Source organism: Tachysurus vachellii, chromosome 2, assembly GCF_030014155.1.
Source record: "Tachysurus vachellii isolate PV-2020 chromosome 2, HZAU_Pvac_v1, whole genome shotgun sequence".
NCBI classification, from domain to species: domain Eukaryota; kingdom Metazoa; phylum Chordata; class Actinopteri; order Siluriformes; family Bagridae; genus Tachysurus; species Tachysurus vachellii.
Genome location: NC_083461.1, coordinates 19,057,447 through 19,064,697, shown reverse-complemented (window position 1 = coordinate 19,064,697; position 7,251 = coordinate 19,057,447).

Here is a 7,251-nt window from a genome sequence, read left to right as displayed (position 1 = left end):
CTGAGTGTGGATAACTCACACACTTGATGTAGACCTCACCATGTTTCTATTGATCAAACCACTATTTTCAACAGAACTAGCCATAAGGAGCACTCATGGGCTTGAACCAGTGCTCACTGTTCACCAACCAGATCGAACTCTGTGCAGGAAATTCAGATGAGTGTATTAAGATGCAGACAGACTTACCTCTGAATGGATTCACCACCTGTATGATGTGAGACATACAGAAAAAAATTGTGGAAAAAAAGTTTTTGGAGCACTGAATAAAAACCCAACTGCATCAAATTTTCAGATGGATGACAACAAATGAAAACAATATATTGATATATTTATCAGTTGCCATTTTAACAGTTACCATGGTAACTGCTCTTGTAGGGTGTGTGGGGGGTCATCCTTCCTCCCTTCCTTCCTTCCTTCCTTCCTTTTCCATTCATTCATTCATTTGCTCACTCCTGTGCATGCTGTGTAGCCCTCCAGCTCCCCCTAGTGAGTCTGCAGTGTTCAGCTGGCGGTATCACAGACCTTTAGAAGGATTAGCAAATGTCACTGCTTTTGTAATTAGTTCAGAGAATTAGGCCCTGTCGTCCAGTCGCAGGTCGGTTACCATGGCAACAACAGTTCCTCTGTAATCAAAGCAAAGAGACCTTCAGAGAGAGAGGTACGATTTCAGGAGAAAGATTGAATGATAAAGCATATCTTTGTATAGAAATGAAGCAGTCACAGGACCTTCTCACATTAACCTTCAATTCGCTTCTATTCCTAGTTTGTTTCTTAGTCTGTTAAATAAGAATCTAGTATTATTTTTTGTCTTTTATTAGTTAGGAGATATATGTGTAATGATCTAATTTGGATAGACAGACATCACAGCAGTATCAGTCAAATGTCAAATCACTGCCTTCACAATCGATACGTTACCAAAAGATCTTATTATAACAGCTTTATGAAACATTATTAAAGAGTGTGAAATCTTCCAAAGAATCTTTACGAATTTACACAGAATTATGAACACAGTTAATTGAATAGGAGCTTCACAGAAACCTAAAGTGCGTCAATTTCACAGACATTGGAATAAGCTGCTGAAACATCTAATCTGTTTACCCCTCAGGATTTTATTTTCTGTCCTCACTTACATTACAGTCTACTGTTTTTATAGTGAACACACAGTCACTCTGTCTTCTGAAAAGAGAAACATGCAGTTTGTCATGTTATGGAGAAACTGTCCTGATGATGACAATAAAATAACGTTTCTAGTCTCACGTTTTCCTCTGACTGTTATAAAGCACTGATACTGGAGACTTCTTCTATAAATGTTACATCTTCTTACAAAAATAAATAACATAATGTAGTTAGAACTTTAATATAAACTTGAGTTTTGCAGCTGCACTATTCTCAGAACTGCTGTTACAGAAGATCAAGAACATTTTACACATTAAGGTGTGTGATGTTATGTGAACCTTCTTAGTTTCTAAAATAAACCTTGTTCTATCTGTCAGTAAAGTTTCTACTCCAAACCCAGGATCTTCCTTCTAATCCCCATCCTCCTAAAACTCATAAACCTCTTGGTTCCTTTCTCTCACGTTGCAGGCATCTGATGTTAGTCGTTGTGGTTGCTTAGCAACAGCACACAATGCTTAGACGAATTGGACTTGTGTGCTGTGTGGAGGAGAGTGTGTGTTAACGTGTTCCTCCGTGTCTAGACCCAGAGGCCAAGGATCCTCTCCTTACTAATGACCACTTCTAAATAGCGCCTAGAAGCTCAGGGCTGAAGTCTCGCTGTGCTCACCATAATTGTGCCATTACACACTGGTATGCTGCTGAGTCAGAGAAAAGATGCTAAATCAAAGAATGCTAGAGATACCTTATTATGATCTGTGTGTATGATCTCTCTTTTACATGAGACCCAAAAGAATGAGAAACAGCAGAAGAAGAAACACTTTAGATTGACAAAGCATGATTATAATCACTCAGGCACTTACACAGGTGGACTGACAGCAGGAGAGGAATCAGCACCTCGGGTGTCACATTCTCGGGTGTATAACACGTCTAGATCTAAATATCATTTAATGAAAGCTTAAGGTTTAAACAATTGAACCCAAATTTCTATAGTGTAGAGCACAAACTAAAGAACTGGGGCTGCATGTGTGTGTGTGTGTGTGTGTGTGTGTGTGTGTGTAATGATAGCTAAGTCAAACAACACAAATGATTTTATTTCATATTGATATAATGAAGTCTCCAATTTAAAGGTTCTCCGTTTACCATGACAGAAAGCGAGGACGCCACATCCACACATCGTTCAAGCAGTAAAGACAAGGGCAGAGCCGAAACGTTACTAATGTTGAGATTGGGGAGAGGGGAGGGCAAAAGGGGGCTACAAAGGGGTCTGTAAAGATCAGAGACTTCATAACACCTCAACAGTCGTACCACATTCATTGTTATTTATATCATCTGCCTCAAATCCTCAGGAAAAATTCAGGGTTTTTTTTCCTACATTAGTTTTCTTTTTGCTTATCAGATTGTTACCCAGAATTAATTTCTGCTGCATGTTTCTGTCTGTCTCACCCTGGTGTCTCACTGACGTATGTCTGACACAGCGGTCTAATCACCTGCCATTTATTTTCACTCAGCTTTCATAACTCTCCCTCAGAGAAAGGTCAAGGCTCTTCATCTGAGCATGGATTGCTGTCTTTAAAGCAAATAGCCGATACATGAGACTACAAATAAGGTGAAGTTAAACGCCTTTAAGTTTCAATATCACTCCTGTCACTCATTATTAATCTACACACAAAGCCTACACACACAGCAGACAGAGCGGCTCAGCAGTGTGTTAAATCATTATGTTTTTGTTCTATTATTATCTTTCTCCTTTTTTCTTGCTTTAATTATCAACTTTGGATGCAAATGATTTTTATTAACTGCAACAAAGCCAAAGGTTTTTATGCAATATTAGTATTACATTATCATCATTACTGTCCTTTCATTGTAGTGTAATAAGCTCAAAGAAAGTCTGTTATCTAATAAATAACTAATTGGCTTCTAAACAAAAGCTAATAAACGTGTCCAGTTGGAGTCCAGTCATAATTCAACACAAAGACACACAACACCTGCTCATCTCAGCCCACACACACACACACACACACACACACACACACACACACACACATCTACTGAATAACAGTCATTATTTTGTATTGAAAATACAAAAAAACTCTTAAAACATCTATGATAGCGTTAAAATACAGCCCCTAGCTAGCATAAACACACATTAGTTAGCTTTGGCCTCCTTCTCTAAAGCAGATTGTGAAATCTCTACAAAATCAGCCTTATTAATCTTCTGCAATTAACACAGATGAGGTCAGAAACTGCATTCACACTTCTGAGTCAGTACAAGATTGATTTTAACTTTATTGTCTTTATTTCACATGATAAACCTACAACACACACAACACAAACAAAAAGAAGAAGTTAACTCAAGCTGCAGTGATGTGAAGAGTAAAAATTCACCTGAGTAAAAACATGTCTTTTTCAGGCACTAAAAAAAAAGTGTTCACACAGCATATAAAAAAAACTAAGACTACAGCTAACTCTAAAACTGTTCTTTTACTGGTGTGTTCTTATGTTAATGGACATACTGATGAACACCACCTCCTTCATCAACAGAAAGGAAAGAATGCTATTGTTAGCTGGCCAAATTCTGTAGCTCGCTAGCTACCTAGTTAGCGCATGCTACATAGTTATCTGTCAGCAAGGTAATTCAATTCAGCTTATTTGTCTAGCGCGTTTAACAATTCACACTGTCATAAAACCAGCTTTATATAAGCATAGAAACAGAATAAAAATTGTAAAGTTTCATCTCATTCTATCTTCATCTCATCTAACATCTACAGTATCCCTAATGAGCAAGTCTGAGGAAAGGCATAGTAAGGAAAAACTCCTTGAAATAATGTTCTTTCTTCAACAGTTTGTAGTCGAGTGGAATTAAGCAACCAAGAGCTCCTGAGGAACTTACAGGTTGATGCAGGTTCACCACAGAACCAACACTAATTCCTTCTTGCCGAAGTGTTCAACTGAATGCACTAACCTGACCGACGCAGCAGTAGTTCAAAGACATTGTGCCAGTCTCCTGGTGGCCCTGTCCACAGCAATCCCATGAGGCTGTCCATGCAGATCAATCCCAAGAGGAGTGCACACCAGGTGACAAGACTCCAACCAGGAGGGGAATAAGTCTTTAGTCTGTAGCAGCACTTATTTAAAATGTGTAATGTTAAATGATTTAATTAACCTTTACTTGCTATCGGCACATTCAGGCTTCATTTCACAGATATTTGACACGTCACCTCTCACACTTTTCCCTCACATCCTGTGTATCTGCCTAACAGTGACACTTTCCCTAGATAGACATAAGATACTCCATCTCCACAGGAACAAATATTTCTCTTCTCTTAAAGGATTCTTCCAGCTGTGAAAAGTCTAGCTCACTCCCAGCTAACGGCATACCTGTACATGTCTCCACAGGCTGGATGTTGTGCAGTAAAATACACATGTGTACACAGGCTTTGGCTTGCAGAATATAATTTGCATTAGCATTATTTCAAATTTGCACATTCTGTCTTTTAATTGGGATTTAATCTTCTGGGGTTAAATGTATTATAAATACAGCAAAACTAAATGTTGTATTTTTTAAGGTAAAAGTACTATGACTGAATTGTATTCAGAAATGTTCTGTTAGCATGAACCGTGTGCTCGAGTACCATAATGAGAGTGTGAGGAGGTCGGTACTTTACAGACCAGCAGCTGATTGAGAGGATTTTAAACAGTCTCTGGTAATCTTTAGAGACACAACCCTGAATTGTGTGTATGTGTGTGTGTGTGTGGTTTTCTCTGTGTACGATAATAAACTTTACACAGAAGATTATACACAGGATCAGACAGAGTGTATTCTATGTTAACATACAGATCAGAATACATGCCTGTAAAGAGAGCTACATTTCCGTTCTGTAGAGGACAGGGAAAGTAAGCAGGTGCTGAGGAGATGCAGGTTTAACGCACCCAGGAGGAGATCAGAGGTGTGAAATGCTAATGTAGCGCTAGCTTTATGGTCCATCTGGCCTGAGTCACGTTGAGCATCCTTCTGTACACACGTCTCAGGCCTGCTGGTGCTTTATATACATTAGATTATTTTATTGATAGACATGTACTGTATACACACACACACACAAACCTGGAGAAGTAATGAATAAATCACTCCATATCATACCGTTAATTAAATGATTGTTTTCCTCTAACAGCATGTCCCCAGTTGTTTTATTCCTCTTATACCACAACAATTTGTTTCAACAATTACAATTTTTTACTTGTTTATTTTATTTTGAACAGCATGCCACACATTTTATCTATTTATTGTTAGGAAGAGACTTCTTAATGTCTCTGCTGCATCAGGCTTCAGGTCTCATGGTTCTGCAATATGCTAATGTGAGTATTAGCAAAATGCAGGTCATTAGGCTGTAAATTCTGTCAGCTATTAAGAACACAGAGACTTTCTGAGATTTAAAAGTTACATATGTTACATAACGTCTGATTGTGTTTGCAAAGGAGAAGAGATGGTTCATGAACCTGGTCTAATCATGGGGCTAGAAAAACACAAAGATTACGTAAAATCAATTTTTACATATCATTTTTCACACAGGAAGAGTTGGGCATGGATAAACCCTGTTACTTTGGAATGAGAGTTTAATACAAAGACATTTTCTTCTGTGACACTGCGTTGGTTAAAGCTGGTGACTTGTTTAGTTATATGTTTATCTCATATGTTTATATGAAGATTAACTGGATTATTTTTGTTTGTGGTTGATGCAAACTCTTGGAAAACTGGGAAGTGGACCTGATCTCACATGTAAAGTCATATGCAAAAGTTTAGGAACCTGTCGAGGGAATTCTATTCTATTAATCAGAGATAATAGTTCAAGTGAACATTTCCTAAGTTGCAGAGAAGAACGCAGCAGAGTCCTGTGGAATATCAAACCTCTTTATTCAAAACACTTGCAAGTGTGTTACTTGGGTGTAAGATGCTGGACCAAAGGTTCATAATTATGTGTGCGTGTGGCGTCTTCCACTGATCTTGTCATCCTCTAATCTTTTTGTTGCACAGGCATGGCAACGGTCAGGCTATTATTTTCTATACATCTGCAATGTTCTTATCTTTTATGCTTAGTGTGCAGTTTGGAAAACAGTTCAGTCCCCCTTTGTTATCTTTGCTGTTCCTAGTTTCAGGTGTGTGTGTATTGGTACAGAATGTTCAATGTTCATTTTTGTTATTCACAACATTTTTCTATTACAAACCCTAACAATTTCCATGATTTTCATTTCATATTTGGGTTTTTGGAGCAGCAATTTAATTTTTAATTGCTCAAAATCTACTCGGGCATTTATGCAGAGGAACAGTACAATGTTCTGGAATGGCCATCCCAGTCCCCAGACCTAAATATCATTGAACATCTGTGGGGTGATTTGAAGCGGGCTGTCCATGCTCAACAACCATCAAACCTAACTGAACTGGAGATGTTTTGTAAGGAGGAATAGTCCAAAATACATTCAGCCAGAATCCAGACACTCATTACAGACTATAGGAAGCATCTAGAGGCTGTTATTTCTGCTAAAGGAGGCTCTACTAAATATTGATGTGATTTTTTTGTTGGGGTGCCCAAATTTAGCTGTCTAATTTTGGGGTGCCCAAACCTGTCTAATTTTTTTTTGATGCATTTTGCGCATTTTCTGTTAATCCAATAAACCTCATTTCACTACTGAAATATTACTGTGTCATTCAGTTATTTGATAGATCAAAATGAAATTGCTGATCCAAACACCCAAATATTTATGAATGAAAATCATGGAAATTGTCAGGGGTTCCTAAACTTTTACGACTGTATATGAACTGTTGCTATAGAAACAATAAGGTATCATTGTGTTAACTGGCATAAACCCTTGCCACTCGTTTACTGACCAATCAGAAGATTGAATTCAGCGTATATTATTGTGATTATAATTATATCATAATTATTGTGACAGCTTCATAAATTCCCGTAATGAATTCAAGAGCTGTAATTCTTCATCAGCAGCTCCATCACACCCACAGCGCTCTGGTTCTGTGCTGAAGCTTCTGTTATGTTGGGTTACAATCCTCATTAACCCAAGGACAGAGTGTGTGTGAGCTAGCCAGCCTTGATTAAGCCCTCTCCAATACTGACCATGCTGGTG